We start from the raw sequence: 17,637 nt of genomic DNA on the forward strand, positions 1-17,637 counted from the left end.
ACTGTGCTCACTCCTCTATTCCCGCACCTTGCTCCCTCCTCTACTCCCGCACCGTGCTCACTCCTCTACTCCCGCACCTTGCTCACTCCTCTACCACCGCACCGTGCTCACTCCTCTACTCCCGCACCGTGCTCACTCCTCTACTCCCGCACCGTGCTCACTTCTCTACTCCCTCACCGTGCGCACTCCTCTATTCCCGCACTGTGCTCACTCCTCTACTCCCGCACTGTGCACACTCCTCTACTCCCGCACTGTGCTCACTCCGCAACTCCCGCAATGTGCTCACTCCTCTTCTCCCGCACTGTGCTCACTCCTCCACTCCCGCACTATGCTCGCTCCTCTACTCGCGTACCGGTGTCAATCATATAATCCCGCACCGATCTCACTCCTCTGCTCCCGCACTGTGCTCACTCCTCTACTCCCGCACTGTGCTCACTCCTCTACTCCCGCACTGTGCTCACTCCTCTACTCCCGCTCTGTGCTCACACCTCTACTCCCGCACTCTGCTCACTCCTCTACTCCCGCACTGTGCTCACTCCTCTACTCCTGCACTTTGTTCACTCCTCTACTCCCGCACTGTGCTCACGCCTCTACTCCCGCAATGTGCTCACTCATCTACTCCCGCACTGTGCTCACTCCTCTACTCCCGCAATGTGCTCACAACTCTACTCCCGCACTCTGCTCACCCCTCTATTCCTGCACTTTGCTCACTCCTCTACTCCCGCACTGTGCTCACACCTCTACTCCCGCACCGTACTCACTCCTCTACTCCCACACGGTGCTCAGTCCTCTACTCCCGCACTGTGCTCACACCTCTACTCCGCACCGTACTCACTCCTCTACTCCCGCACGGTGCTCAGTCCTCTACTCCCGCACGGTGCTCTGTCCTCTACTCCCGCACTGTGCTCACACCTCTACTCCCGCACCGTACTCACTCCTCTACTCCCGCACGGTGCTCAGTCCTCTACCCCCGCACTGTGCTCACACCTCTACTCCCGCACCGTACTCACTCCTCTACTCCCGCACTGTGCTCTCTCCTCTACTCCCACACTGTGGTCACTCCTCTACTCCCACACTGTGCTCACTCCTCTACTCCCGCTCTGTGCTCACTCCTCTACTCCCGCACCGTGCTCACTCCTCTACTCCCGCACTGTGCTCACTCCTCTACTCCCGCACTGTGCTCACTCCTCTACTCCCGCACTGTGCTCACTCCTCTATTCCCGCAACTTGCTCACTCCTCTACTTCCGCACCGTGCTCACTCCTCAACAACCGCACTATGTTCACTCCTCTACTCCCGCACTGTGCTCACTCCTCTACTCCCGCACTATGCTCACTCCTCTACTCCCACACTGTGCTCACTCCTCTACCCCCGCATCGTACTCACTCCTCTACTCCTGCACTGTGCTCACTCCTCTTCTCCCGCACTGTGCTCACTCCTCTACTCCCGCACCATGCTCACTCCGTTACTCCTGCACTGAGCTCACTCGTCTACTCTCGCACTGTGCTCACTCCTCTACTCCCGCACCGTGCTCACTCCTCTACTCCCGCACCATGCTCACTCCATTACTCCTGCACTGTGCTCACTCCTCTACTCTCGCACTATGCTCACTCCTCTACTCCCGCACTGTGCTCACTCCTCTTCTCCCGCACTGTGCTCACTCCTCTACTCCCGCACCATGCTCACTCCGTTACTCCTGCACTGAGCTCACTCGTCTACTCTCGCACTGTGCTCACTCCTCTACTCCCGCACCGTGCTCACTCCTCTACTCCCGCACCATGCTCACTCCATTTCTCCTGCACTGTGCTCACTCCTCTACTCTCGCACTATGCTCACTCCTCTACTCCCGCACTGTGCTCACTCCTCTACTCTCGCACTGTGCTCACTCCTCTACTCCTGCACTGTGCTCACTCCAATACACCTGCAATGTGCTCACTCCTCCACTCCCGCACTGTGCTCACTCCTCTATTCCCGCACCTTGCACACTCCTCTACTCCCGCACCGTGCTCACACCTCTTCTCCCGCACCGTGCTCACTCCTCTACTCCCGCACCGTGCTCACTCCTCTACTCCCGCACCGTGCTCACTCCTCTACTCCCGCACCGTGCTCACTCCTCTACTCCCGCACCGTGCTCACTCCTCTACTCCCGCACCCTGCTCACTCCTCTACTCCTGCACCGTGCTCACTCCTCTACTGCCGCACCGTGCTCACTCCTCTACTCCCGCACTGTGCTCACTCCTCTACTCCCGCACGGTGCTCAGTCCTCTACCCCCGCACTGTGCTCACACCTCTACTCCCGCACCGTACTCACTCCTCTACACCCGCACTGTGCTCACTCCTCTACTCCCACACTGTGGTCACTCCTCTACTCCCACACTGTGCTCACTCCTCTATTCCCGCAAAGTGATCACTCCTCTACTCTCGCACTGTGCTCACTCCTCTACTCCCGCACTGTGCTCACGCCTCTACTCCCGCACTGTGCTCACTCCTCTATTCCCGCACCTTGCTCCCTCCTCTACTCCCGCACCGTGCTCACTCCTCTACTCCCGCACCTTGCTCACTCCTCTAACCCCGCACCGTGCTCACTCCTCTACTCCCGCACCGTGCTCACTCCTCTACTCCCGCACCGCGCTCACTTCTCTACTCCCTCACCGTGCGCACTCCTCTATTCCCGCACTGTGCTCACTCCTCTACTCCCGCACTGTGCACACTCCTCTACTCCCGCACTGTGCTCACTCCACCACTCCCGCAATGTGCTCACTCCTCTACTCCCGCACTGTGCTCACTCCTCTACTCCCGCACTGTGCTCACTCCTCTACTCCCGTACCGGGGTCAATCATATAATCCCGCACCGATCTCACTCCTCTACTCCCGCACTGTGCTCACTCCTCTACTCCCGCACTGTGCTCACTCCTCTACTCGCGCACTGTGCTCACTCCTCTACTCCCGCTCTGTGCTCACTCCTCTACTCCCGCACTCTGCTCACTCCTCTGCTCCCGCACTGTGCTCACGCCTCTACTCCCGCAATGTGCTCACAACTCTACTCCCGCACTCTGCTCACTCCTCAATTCCTGCACTGTGCTCACTCCTCTACTCCCATACTGTGCTCACTCCTCTACTCCCGCACTGGGCTCAGTCCTCTACTCCCGCACTGTGCTCACTCCTCTACTCCCCCAATATGCTCGCTCCTCTATTCCCGCACCGTGCTCACTCTTCTACTCCCGAAATGTGCTCACTCCTCTAATCTCGCACTGTGCTCACTCCTCTACTCCCACAATGTGCTCGCTCCTCTATTCCCGCACAGTGCTCACTCCTCTACTCTCGAAATGTGCTCACTCCTCTAATCTCGCACTGTGCTCACTCCTCTACTCCCGCACTGTGCTCACTCCTCTGCTCCAGCACTGTGCTCACTCCTCTACTTCTGCACTCCCGCACTGTGCTTACTCCTCTTCTCCTGCACTGTGCTCACTCCTCTACTCCCGCAGAGTGCTCAATCCTTTACTCCCGCAGAGTGCTCACACCTGTACTCGCGGACTGTGCTCACTCCTCTACTCCCGCACTGTGCTCACTCCTCTACTCCCGCACTGTGCTCACTCTTCTACTCCCGCATTGTGCTCACTCTTCTACTCCCGCACTGTGCTCACTCCTCTACCCCCGCACCGTGCTCACACCTCTTCTCCCGCACCGTGCTCACTCCTCTACTCCCGCACCGTGCTCACTCCTCTACTCCCGCACCGTGCTCACTCCTCTACTCCCGCACCGTGCTCACTCCTCTACTCCGCACCGTACTCAATCCTCTACTCCCGCACCGTGCTCACTCCTCTATTCCCGCCCTGTGCTCACTCCTCTACTCCCGCACTGTGCACACTCCTCTACTCCCGCACTGTGCCCACTCCTCTACTCCCGCACTGTGGTCACTCCTCTACTCCCGCACTGTGCCCACTCCTCTACTCCCGCCCTGTGCTCACTCCTCTACTCCCGCACTGTGCACACTCCTCTACTCCCGCACTGTGCCCACTCCTCTACTCCCGCCCTGTGCTCACTCCTCTACTCCCGCACTGTGCACACTCCTCTACTCCCGCACTGTGCCCACTCCTCTACTCCCGCACTGTGCCCACTCCTCTACTCCCGCACCGTGCTCACTCCTCTACTCCCGCACCGTGCTCACTCCTCTACTCCGCACCGTACTCAATCCTCTACTCCCGCACCGTGCTCACTCCTCTATTCCCGCCCTGTGCTCACTCCTCTACTCCCGCACTGTGCACACTCCTCTACTCCCGCACTGTGCCCACTCCTCTACTCCCACACTGTTCTCACTCCTCTACTCCCGCACCGTGCTCACTCCTCTACTCCCGCACCGTGCTCACTCCTCTATTCCCGCACCGTGCTCACTCCTCTACTCCCGCACCGTGCTCACTCCTCTACTCCCGCATTGTTCTCACTCATCTACTCCCGCACTGTGCTCACTCCTCTATTCCCGCACCTTGCTCACTCCTCTACTCCCGCGCCGTGCTCACTCCTCTACTCCTGCGCCTTGCTCACTCCTCTAACCCCGCACCGTGCTCACTCCTCTACTCCCGCACTGTGCTCACTCCTATACTCCCGGACTGTGCTCACTCCTCTATTCCCGCACCTTGCTCGCTCCTCTACTCCCGCACCGTGCTCACTCCTCTACTCCCGCACCGTGCTCACTCCTCTACTCCCGCACCGTGCTCACTCCTCTACTCCCGCACCTTGCTCACTCCTCTATTACCGCACTGTGCTCACTCCTCTACTCCCGCACTGTGGTCACTCCTCTACTCCCACACTCTGCTCACTCCTCTACTCCCGCACTGTGCTCACTCCTCTGCTCCCGCACTGTGCTCACTCCTCTGCTCCCGCACTGTGCTCACTCCTCTGCTCCCGCACTGTGCTCACTCCTCCATTCCCGCACCTTGCTCCCTCCTCTACTCCCGCACCGTGCTCACTCCTCTACTCCCGCACCTTGCTCACTCCTCTACCCCCGCACCGTGCTCACTCCTCTACTCCCGCACCGTGCTCACTCCTCTACTCCCGCACCGTGCTCACTTCTCTACTCCCTCACCGTGCGCACTCCTCTATTCCCGCACTGTGCTCACTCCTCTACTCCCGCACTGTGCACACTCCTCTACTCCCGCACTGTGCTCACTCCACAACTCCCGCAATGTGCTCACTCCTCTACTCCCGCACTGTGCTCACTCCTCCACTCCCGCACTATGCTCACTCCTCTACTCGCGTACCGGGGTCAATCATATAATCCCGCACCGATCTCACTCCTCTACTCCCGCACTGTGCTCACTCCTCTACTCCCGCACTGTGCTCACTCCTCTACTCCCGCACTGTGCTCACTCCTCTACTCCCGCTCTGTGCTCACTCCTCTACTCCCGCACTCTGCTCACTCCTCTACTCCCGCACTGTGCTCACTCCTCTACTCCTGCACTTTGCTCACTCCTCAACTCCCGCACTGTGCTCACGCCTCTACTCCCGCAATGTGCTCACAACTCTACTCCCGCACTCTGCTCACTCCTCTATTCCTGCACTTTGCTCACTCCTCTACTCCCACACTGTGCTCACTCCTCTACTCCCGCACTGGGCTCAGTCCTCTACTCCCGCACTGTGCTCACTCCTCTACTCCCGCACTGTGCTCACTCCTCTACTCCCGCACTGTGCTCACTCCTCTACTCGCGCACTGTGCTCAATCCTCTACTCCCGCTGTGTGCTCACTCCTCTACTCCTTCACTGTGCTCACTCTTCTACTCCTCCACTGAGCTCACTCTTCTACTCCCGCACTTTGCTCACTCCTCTACTCCCGCACTGTGCTCACTCCTCGATACCTGCGCCGTGCTCACTCCTCTACTCCCGCACTGTGCTCATTGCTCTACTCTCGGAGTGTGCTCACTCCTCTACTCGCGGACTGTGCTCACACCTCTACTCCCGCACCGTACTCACTCCTCTACTCCCACACGGTGCTCAGTCCTCTACTCCCGCACTGTGCTCACACCTCTACTCCGCACTGTGCTCACTCCTCTACACCCGCACTGTGCTCACTCCTCTACTCCCGCACTGTGCTCGCTCCTCTACTCCCGCACTTTGCTCACTCCTCCACTCCCGCACTCCCGCACTGTGCTTACTCCTCTACTCCCGCACTGTGCTCACTCCTCTACTCCCGCACTGTGCTCACTCCTCTACTCCCGCACTGTGCTCACTCCTCTACTCGCGCACTGTGCTCAATCCTCTACTCCCGCTGTGTGCTCACTCCTCTACTCCTTCACTGTGCTCACTCTTCTACTCCTCCACTGAGCTCACTCTTCTACTCCCGCACTTTGCTCACTCCTCTATACCTGCGCCGTGCTCACTCCTCTACTCCCGCACTGTGCTCATTGCTCTACTCTCGGAGTGTGCTCACTCCTCTACTCGCGGACTGTGCTGACACCTCTACTCCCACACCGTACTCACTCCTCTCCTCCCGCACGGTGCTCAGTCCTCTACCCCCGCACTGTGCTCACACCTCTACTCCCGCACCGTACTCACTCCTCTACTCCCGCACTGTGCTCACTCCTCTACTCCCACACTGTGGTCACTCCTCTACTCCCACACTGTGCTCACTCCTCTACTCCCGCTCAGTGCTCACTCCTCTACTCCCGCACCATGCTCACTCCTCTACTCCCGCACTGTGCTCACTCCTCTACTCCCGCACTGTGCTCACTCCTCTTCTCCCGCACTGTGCTCACTCCTCTATTCCCGCACCTTGCTCACTCCTCTACTCCCTCACCGTGCTCACTCCTCTACTCCCGCACCGTGCTCACTCCGCTACAACCGCACTATGTTCACTCCTCTACTCCCGCACTGTGCTCACTCCTCTACTCCCACACTATGCTCATTCCTCTACCCCCGCACCGTACTCACTGCTCTACTCCCGCACTGTGCTCACTCCTATACCCCCGCACTGTGTTCACTCCGCTATTCCCGCAATTTCCTCACTCCTCCCCTCTCGCACATTGCTCACTCCTCTACTCCCGCACTGTCCTCACTCCTCTACTCCCGCACCGTGTTCACTCCTCTACTCCAGCACTGTGCTCACTCCTCTACTCCAGCACTGTGCTCACTCCTCTACTCCCTCACCGTGCTCACTCCTCTGCTCCCGCACCGTGCTCACTCCGCAACAACCGCACTATGTTCACTCCTCTACTCCCGCACTGTGCTCACTCCTCTACTCCCGCACTGTGCTCACTCCTCTACTCCCACACTGTGCTCATTCCTCTACCCCCACACCGTACTCACTGCTCTACTCCTGCACTGTGCCCACTCCTCTACACCCGCACTGTGGTCAATCCTCTACTCCCGCACTGTGCTCACTCCTCTACTCCCGCACTGTGCTCACTCCTATACCCCCGCACTGTGTTCACTCCGCTATTCCCGCAATTTCCTCTCTCCTCCCCTCTCGCACATTGCTCACTCCTCTACTCCCGCACTGTCCTCACTCCTCTACTCCCGCACCGTGTTCACTCCTCTACTCCAGCACTGTGCTCACTCCTCTACTCCCGCACTGTGCTCACTCCTCTACTCCCGCACCATGCTCACTCCATTACTCCTGCACTGTGCTCACTCCTCTGCTCTCGCACTGTGCTCACTCCTCTACTCCCGCACTGTGCTCACTCCTCTACTCTCGCACTGTGCTCACCCCTCTACTCCCGCACCGTGCTCAGTCCTCTACTCCCGCACCATGCTCACTCCATTACTCCTGCACTGTGCTCACTCCTCTACTCTCGCACTGTGCTCACCCCTCTACTCCCGCACTGTGCTCACTCCTCTACTCTCGCACAGTGCTCACTCCTCTACTCCCGCACTGTGCTCACTCCATTACTCCTGCACTGTGCTCACCCCTCTACTCTCGCACTGTGCTCACTCCTCTACTCCCGCACCGAGCTCACTCCTCGACTCCAGCACTGTGCTCACTCCTCCACTCCCGCACTGTGCTCACTCCTCTACTACCGCACTGTGCTCACTCCTCTATTCCCGCACCGAGCTCACTCCTCGACTCCAGCACTGTGCTCACTCCTACACTCCCGCACTGTGCTCACTCCTCTACTACCGCACTGTGCTCACTCCTCTATTCCCTCACCTTGCTCACTCCTCTACTCCCACACCGTGCTCACTCCTCTACTCCTGCACCGTGCTCACTCCTCTACTCCCGCACCGTGCTCACTCCTCTACTCCCGCACTGTGCTCACTCCTCTACTCCCGCACTGTGCTCGCTCCTCTAATCCCGCACCGTATTAACTCCTCTACTCCCGCACGGTGCTCAGTCCTCTACCGCCGCACTGTGCTCACACCTCTAATCTCGCACTGTGCTCACTTCTCTACTCCTGCACTGTGCTCATTCCTCTAGCCTCACACTGTGCTCAGTCCTCAAATCCCGCACTGTGCTCACTCCTCTACTCCTGCAATGTGCTCACTCCTCTACTCCCGCACCTTGCTGACTTCTCTACTCCCGGACCTATCTCACTCTTCGACTCCCACATTGTGCTCACCCTTTACTCCCGCACTGTGCTCACTCCTCTACTCCCCCATTGTGATCGCTCCTCTATTCCCGCACGGAGCTCAGTCCTCTACTCCCGCAATGTGCTCAGTCCTCTACTCCCGCACTGTGCTCAATCCTCTACTACCGCACTCTGATCACTCCTCTAATCCCGCACTCTGCTCACTCCTCTTCTCCCGCACTGTGCTCACTCCTCTCCTCCCGCACTGTGCTCACTCCTCTACTCCCGCAGTGCGCTCACTCCTCTACTGCCGCAAAATGCTCACTCCTCTACACCCGCACGGTGCTCACTCCTCTATTCCCGCACCTTGCTCCCTCCTCTACTCCCGCACCATGCTCACTCCTCTACTCCCGCACCTTGCTCACTCCTCTACCCCCGCACCGTGCTCACTCCTCTACTCCCGCACCGTGCTCACTCCTCTATCCCGCACCGTGCTCACTTCTCTACTCCCTCACCGTGCGCACTCCTCTATTCCCGCACTGTGCTCACTCCTCTACTCCCGCACTGTGCACACTCCTCTACTCCTGCACTGTGCTCACTCCACCACTCCCGCAATGTGCTCACTCCTCTACTCCCGCACTGTGCTCACTCCTCTACTCCCGTACCGGGGTCAATCATTTAATCCTGCACCGATCTCACTCCTCTACTCCCGCACTGTGCTCACTCCACCACTCCCGCACTGTGCTCACTCCTCTACTCCCGCACTGTGCTCACTCCTCTACTCCCGTACCGGGGTCAATCATATAATCCCGCACCGATCTCACTCCTCTACTCCCGCACTGTGCTCACTCCTCTACTCCCGCACTGTGCTCACTCCTCTACTCCCGCACTGTGCTCACTCCTCTACTCCCGCTCTGTGCTCACTCCTCTACTCCCGCACTCTGCTCACTCCTCTACTCCCGCACTGTGCTCACTCCTCTACTCCTGCACTTTGCTCACTCCTCTACTCCCGCACTGTGCTCACGCCTCTACTCCCGCAATGTGCTCACAACTCTACTCCTGCACTCTGCTCACTCCTCTATTCCTGCACTGTGCTCACTCCTCTACTCCCGCACTGTGCTCACTCCTCTACTCCCGCACTGGGCTCAGTCCTCCACTCCCCCAATGTTCTTGCTCCTCTATTCCTGCACCGTGCTCACTCCTCTACTCCCGAAATGTGGTCACTCCTCTAATCTCGCACTGTGCTCACTCCTCTATTCCCCAATGTGCTCGCTCCTCTATTCCCGCACAGTGCTCACTCCTCTACTCTCGAAATGTGCTCACTCCTCTAATCTCGCACTGTGCTCACTCCTCTACTCCCGCACTGTGCTCACTCCTCTACTCCAGCACTGTGCTCACTCCTCTACTCCCGCACTGTGCTCACTCCTCTACTCCCGCACTTTGCTCACTCCTCCACTCCCGCACTCCCGCACTGTGCTTACTCCTCTTCTCCTGCACTGTGCTCACTCCTCTACTCCCGCAGAGTGCTCAATCCTCTACTCCCGCAGAGTGCTCACTCCTGTACTCGCGGACTGTGCTCACTCCTCTACTCCCGCACTGTGCTCACTCCTCTACTCCCGCACTGTGCTCACTCCTCTACTCCCGCACTGTGCTCACTCTTCTACTCCCGCACTGTGCTCACACCTCTTCTCCCGCACCGTGCTCACTCCTCTACTCCCGCACCGTGCTCACTCCTCTACTCCCGCACCGTGCTCACTCCTCTACTCCCACACCGTGCTCACTCCTCTACTCCGCACCGTACTCAATCCTCTACTCCCGCACCGTGCTCACTCCTCTATTCCCGCACTGTGCTCACTCCTCTACTCCCGCACTGTGCACACTCCTCTACTCCCGCACTGTGCCCACTCCTCTACTCCCGCAATGTGGTCACTCCTCTACTCCCGCATTGTGCTCACACCTCTACTCCCGCACTGTGCTCACTCCTCTATCCCCGCACTGAGTTCACTCCACTATTCCCGCAATGTCCTCACTCCTCCACTCTCGCACGGTGCCCTCTCCTCTACTCCCACACTGTTCTCACTCCTCTACTCCCGCACCGTGCTCACTCCTCTACTCCCGCACCGTGCTCACTCCTCTATTCCCACACCGTGCTCACTCCTCAACTCCCGCACTGTGCTCACTCCTCTACTCCCGCACTGTTCTCACTCATCTACTCCCGCCCTGTGCTCACTCCTCTATTCCCGCACCTTGCTCACTCCTCTACTCCCGCGCCGTGCTCACTCCTCTACTCCCGCAACTTGCTCACTCCTCTACCCTCGCACCGTGCTCACTCCACTACTCCCGCACTGTGCTCACTCCTATACTCCCGCACTGTGCTCACTCCTCTATTCCCGCACCTTGCTCACTCCTCTACTCCCGCACCGTGCTCACTCCTCTACTCCCGCACCGTGCTCACTCCTCTACTCCCGCACCGTGCTCACTCCTCTACTCCCGCACCTTGCTCACTCCTCTATTACCGCACTGTGCTCACTCCTCTACTCCCGCACTGTGGTCACTCATCTACTCCCGCACTGTGCTCACTCCTCTACTCCTGCACTGTGCTCACAGCTCTACTCCCGCACCGTACTCACTCCTCTACTCCCACACTGTGCTCAGTCCTCTACTCCCGCACTGTGCTCACACCTCTACTGCGCACCGTACTCACTCCTCTACTCCCGCACGGTGCTCAGTCCTCTACTCCCGCACTGTGCTCACACCTCTACTCCCGCACCGTACTCACTCCTCTACTCCCGCACGGTGCTCAGTCCTCTACCCCCGCACTGTGCTCACACCTCTAATCCCACACTGTGGTCACTCCTCTACTCCCACACTGTTCTCACTCCTCTACTCCCGCACCGTGCTCACTCCTCTACTCCCGCACCGTGCTCACTCCTCGATTCCCACACCGTGCTCACTCCTCAACTCCCGCACTGTGCTCACTCCTCTACTCCCGCACTGTTCTCACTCATCTACTCCCGCCCTGTGCTCACTCCTCTATTCCCGCACCTTGCTCACTCCTCTACTCCCGCGCCGTGCTCACTCCTCTACTCCCGCACCTTGCTCACTCCTCTACCCTCGCACCGTGCTCACTCCACTACTCCCGCACTGTGCTCACTCCTATACTCCCGCACTGTGCTCACTCCTCTATTCCCGCACCTTGCTCACTCCTCTACCCTCGCACCGTGCTCACTCCACTACTCCCGCACTGTGCTCACTCCTATACTCCCGCACTGTGCTCACTCCTCTATTCCCGCACCGTACTCACTCCTCTACTCCCGCACGGTGCTCAGTCCTCTACCCCCGCACTGTGCTCACACCTCTAATCCCACACTGTGGTCACTCCTCTACTCCCACACTGTGCTCACTCCTTTACTCCCGCTCTGTGCTCACTCCTCTACTTCCGCACCGTGCTCACTCCTCTACTCCCGCACTGTGCTCACTCCTCTGCTCCCGCACTGTGCTCACTCCTCTACTCCCGCACTGTGCTCACTCCTCTATTCCCGCACCTTGCTCACTCCTCTACTCCCATACCGTGCTCACTCCGCAACAACCGCACTGTGTTCTCTCCTCTACTCCCGCACTGTGCTCACTCATCTACTCCCGCACTGTGCTCGCTCCTCTACTCCCACACTGTGCTCACTCCTCTACCCCCGCACCGTACTCACTCCTCTACGCCTGCACTGTGCCCACTCCTCTACACCCGCACTGTGGTTAATCCTCTACTCCCGCACTGTGCTCACTCCTCTACTCCCGCACTGTGCTCACTCCTATACCCCCGCACTGTGTTCACTCCGCTATTCCAGCAATTTCCTCACTCCTCCCCTCTCGCACAGTGCTCACTCCTCTACTCCCGCACTGTCCTCACTCCTCTACTCCCGCACCGTGTTCACTCCTCTACTCCAGCACTGTGCTCACTCCTCTACTCCCGCACTGTGCTCACTCCTCTACTCCCGCACCATGCTCACTCCATTACTCCTGCACTGTGCTCACTCCTCTACTCTTGCACTGTGCTCACTCCTCTACTCCCGCACTGTGCTCACTCCTCTACTCTCGCACTGTGCTCACTCCTCTACTCCCGCACCGTGCTCACTCCGCTACTCCCGCACCATGCTCACTCCATTACTCCTGCACTGTGCTCACTCCTCTGATCTCGCACTGTGCTCACTCCTCTACTCCCGCACTGTGCTCACTCCTCTACTCTCGCACTGTGCTCACTCCTCTACTCCCGCATTGTGCACACTCCATTACTCCTGCACTGTGCTCACCCCTCTACTCTCGCACTGTGCTCACTCCTCTACTCCCGCACCGAGCTCACTCCTCTACTCCAGCACTGTGCTCACTCCTCCACTCCCGCACTGTGCTCACTCCTCTACTACCGCACTGTGCTCACTCCTCTATTCCCGCACCTTGCTCACTCCTCTACTACCGCACCGTACTCACTCCTCTACTCCCGCACCATGCTCACTCCTCTACTCCCGCACCGTGCTCACTCCTCTACTCCCGCACCGTGCTCACTCCTCTACTCCCGCACTGTGCTCACTCCTCTACTCTCGCACCGAGCTCGCTCCTCTACTCCCGCACCGTGCTCACTCATCCACTCCCGCACCGTGCTCACTCCTCTATTCCCGCACTGTGCTCACTCCTCCACTCTCGCACGGTGCCCTCTCCTCTACTCCCGCACTATGCTCGCTCCTCTACTCCCGCTCTGGCTCACTCCTCTACTCCCACACTGGGCTCACTCCTCTACTCCCGCAATGTGCTCACTCCTCTACTCCCGCACTGTGCACACTCCTCTACTCCCGCACTCTGCTCACTCCTCTACTCCCGCACTGTGCTCACTCCTCTACTCCTGCACTTTGCTCACTCTTCTACTCGCGCACTGTGCTCAAGCCTCGACTCCCGCAATGTGCTCACAACTCTACTCCCGCACTCTGCTCACTCCTCTATTCCTGCACTGTGCTCACTCCTCGACTCCCGCACTGTGCTCACTCATCTACTCCCGCAATGTGCTCACTCATCTACTCCCGCAATGTGCTCACTCCTTTCTCCCGCACTGTGCTCACTCCTCTACTCCCGCAGAGTGCTCTATCCTCTACTCCCGCAGAGTGCTCACTCCTCTACACGCGGACTGTGCTCACTTCTCTACTCCCGCACTGTGCTCACTCCACTACTCCCGCACTGTGCTCACTCCTCTACTCCCGCACTGTGCTCACTCCTCTACGCCTTCACTGTGCTCACACTTCTTCTCCTCCACTGAGCTCACTCTTCCACTCCCGCACTTTGCTCACTCCTCTACTCCCGCACTGTGCTCACTCCTCTACTCCCACACTGTGCTCACTCCTCTACTCCCGCACGGTGCTCACTCCTCTACTCCCGCACTGTGCTCACTCCTCTATTCCCGCACGGTGCTCAGTCCTCTACTCCCGCACTGTGTTCACACCTCTACTCCCGCACCGTACTCACTCCTCTACTCCCGCACGGTGCTCAGTCCTCTACCCCCGCACTGTGCTCACACCTCTAATCCCGCACCGTTCTCACTCCTCTACTCCCGCACTGTGCTCACTCCTCTACTCCCACACTGTGGTCACTCCTCTACTCCCACACTCTGCTCACTCCTCTACTCCCGCTCTGTGCTCACTCCTCTACTCCCGCACCGTGCTCACTCCTCTACTCCCGCAATGTGCTCACTCCACTACTCCCGCACTGTGCTCACTCCTCTACTCCCGCACTGTGCTCACTCCTCTATTCCCGCACCTTGCTCACTCCTCTACTCCCGCACCGTGCTCACTCCGCAACAACCGCACTGTGCTCACTCCTCTACTCCCGCACTGTGCTCACTCATCTACTCCCGCACTATGCTCGCTCCTCTACTCCCACACTGTGCTCACTCCTCTACCCCCGCACCGTACTCACTGCTCTACGCCTGCACTGTGCTCACTCCTCTACACCCACACTGTGGTCAATCCTCTACTCCCGCACTGTGCTCACTCCTCTACTCCCGCACTGTGCTCACTCCTATACCCCCGCACTGTGTTCACTCCGCTATTCCAGCAATTTCCTCACTCCTCCCCTCTCGCACAGTGCTCACTCCTCTACTCCCGCACCGTGTTCACTCCTCTACTCCAGCACTGTGCTCACTCCTCTACTCCCGCACTGTGCTCACTCCTCTACTCTCGCACCATGCTCACTCCATTACTCCTGCACTGTGCTCACTCCTCTACTCTTGCACTGTGCTCACTCCTCTACTCCCGCACTGTGCTCACTCCTCTACTCCCGCACCGTGCTCACTCCGCTACTCCCGCACCATGCTCACTCCATTACTCCTGCACTGTGCTCACTCCTCTACTCTCGCACTGTGCTCACTCCTCTACTCCCGCACTGTGCTCACGCCTCTACTCTCGCACTGTGCTCACTCCTCTACTCCCGCACTGTGCTCACTCCATTACTCCTGCACTGTGCTCACTCCTCTACTCCCGCACCGAGCTCACTCCTCTACTCCAGCACTGTGCTCACTCCTCCACTCCCGCACTGTGCTCACTCCTCTACTACCGCACTGTGCTCACTCCTCTATTCCCGCACCTTGCTCACTCCTCTACTCCCGCACTGTGCTCACACCTCTTCTCCCGCACCGTGCTCACTCCTCTACTCCCACACCGTGCTCACTCCTCTACTCCCGCACCGTGCTCACTCCTCTACTCCCACACCGTGCTCACTCCTCTACTCCCGCACCGTGCTCACTCCTCTACTCCCGCACCGTGCTCACTCCTCTACTCCCGCACCTTGCTCACTCCTCTACTCCCGCACCGTGCTCACTCCTCTACTCCCGCACCGTGCTCACTCCTCTACTCCCGCACTGTGCTCACTCCTCTACTCCCGCACTGTGCTCGCTCCTCTACTCCCGCACCGTGCTCGCTCCTCTACTCCCGCACCGTGCTCGCTCCTCTACTCCCGCACCGTGCTCACTCATCCACTCCCGTATCGTGCTCACTCATCCACTCCCGTATCGTGCTCGCTCCTCTACTCCCGCTCTGTGCTCTCTCCTCTACTCCCACACTGGGCTCACTCCTCTACTCCCGCAATGTGCTCACTCCTCTGCTCCCGCACTGTGCACACTCCTCTACTCCCGCACTCTGCTCAATCCTCTACTCCCGCACTGTGCTCACTCCTCTACTCCAGCACTTTGCTCACTCTTCTACTCGCGCACTGTGCTCACGCCTCTACTCCCGCAATGTGCTCACAACTCTACTCCCGCACTCTGCTCACTCCTCTATTCCTGCACTGTGATCAGTGCTCTACTCCCGCAATTTGCTCACTCCTCTATTCCCGCACTGTGCTCACTCCTCTACTCCCGCACTGTGCTCACTCATCTACTCCCGCAATGTGCTCACTCCTCTTCTCCAGCACTGTGCTCACTCCTCTACTCCCGCAGAGTGCTCAATCCTCTACTCCCGCAGAGTGCACACTCCTCTACTCGCGGACTGTGCTCACTCCTCTACTCCCGCACTGTGCTCACTCCTCTACTCCCGCACTGTGCTCACTCCTCTACTCCCGCACTGTGCTCACTCATCTACGCCTTCACTGTGCTCACACTTCTACTCCTCCACTGAGCTCACTCTTCCACTCCCGCACTTTGCTCACTCCTCTACTCCCGCACGGTGCTCACTCCTCTACTCCCACACTGTGCTCACTCCTCTACTCCCGCACGGTGCTCACCCCTCTACTCCCGCACTGTGCTCACTCCTCTATTCCCGCACCTTGCTCGCTCCTCTACTCCCACACCGTGCTCACTCCTCTACTCCCACACTGTGCTCACTCCTCTACTCCCGCACTGTTCTCGCTCCTCTACTCCCGCACCGTACTCACTCCGCTACTCCCGCACTGTGCTCAAACCTATACTCCCGCACTGTGCTCACTCCTCTATTCCCGCACCTTGCTCACTCCTCTACTCCCGCACCGTGCTCACTCCTCTGCTCCCGCACCGTGCTCACTCCTCGGCTCCCGCACTGTGCTCACTCCTCTACTCCCGCACTGTGCTCACTCCTCTACTCCCGCACTGTGCTCACTCCTCTACACCCGCACTGTGCTCACTCCTCTATTCCCGCACCTTGCTCCCTCCTCTACTCCCGCACCGTGCTCACTCCTCTACTCCCGCACCTTGCTCACTCCTCTACCCCCGCAACGTGCTCACTCCTCTACTCCCGCACCGTGCTCTCTCCTCTACTCCCGCACCGTGCTCACTTCTCTTCTCCCTCACCGTCCGCACTCCTCTATTCCCGCACTGTGCTCACTCCTCTACTCCCGCACTGTGCACATTCCTCTACACCGCACTGTGCTCACTCCACCATTCCCGCAATGTGCTCACTCCTCTACTCCCGCACTGTGCTCACTCCTCTACTCCCGCACTATGCTCACTCCTCTACTCCCATACCGGGGTCAATCATATAATCCCGCACCGATCTCACTCCTCTACTCCCGCACTGTGCTCACTCCTCTACTCCCGCACTGTGCTCACTCCTCTACTCCCGCACTGTGCTCACTCCTCTACTCCCGCTCTGTGCTCACTCCTCTACTCCCGCACTCCGCTCACTCCTCTACTCCCGCACTGTGCTCACCCCTCTACTCCTGCACTTTGCTCACTCCTCTACTCCCGCACTATGCTCACGCCTCTACTCCCGCAATGTGCTCAGAACTCTACTCCCGTACTCTGCTCACTCCTCTATTCCTGCATTGTGCTCACTCCTCTACTCCCACAGTGTGCTCACTCCTCTACTCCCGCACTGGGCTCAGTCCTCTACTCCCGCACTGTGCTCACTCCTCTACTCCCGCACTGTGCTCACTCCTCTACTCCCGCACTGTGCTCCCTCCTCTACTCCCGCACTTTGCTCACTCCTCCACTCCCGCACTCCCGCACTGTGCTTACTCCTCTTCTCCTGCACTGTGCTCACTCCTCCACTCCCGCTCTGTGCTCACTCCTCTACTACCGCACTGTGCTCACTCCTCTATTCCCTCACCTTGCTCACTCCTCTACTCCCGCACTGTGCTCACACCTCTTCTCCCGCACCGTGCTCACTCCTCTACTCCCACACCGTGCTCACTCCTCT

The sequence above is a fragment of the Somniosus microcephalus genome, chromosome 2, assembly GCF_052327205.1.
Source record: "Somniosus microcephalus isolate GS21.2 chromosome 2, FLI_Smic_1.0, whole genome shotgun sequence".
NCBI lineage: Eukaryota > Metazoa > Chordata > Chondrichthyes > Squaliformes > Somniosidae > Somniosus > Somniosus microcephalus.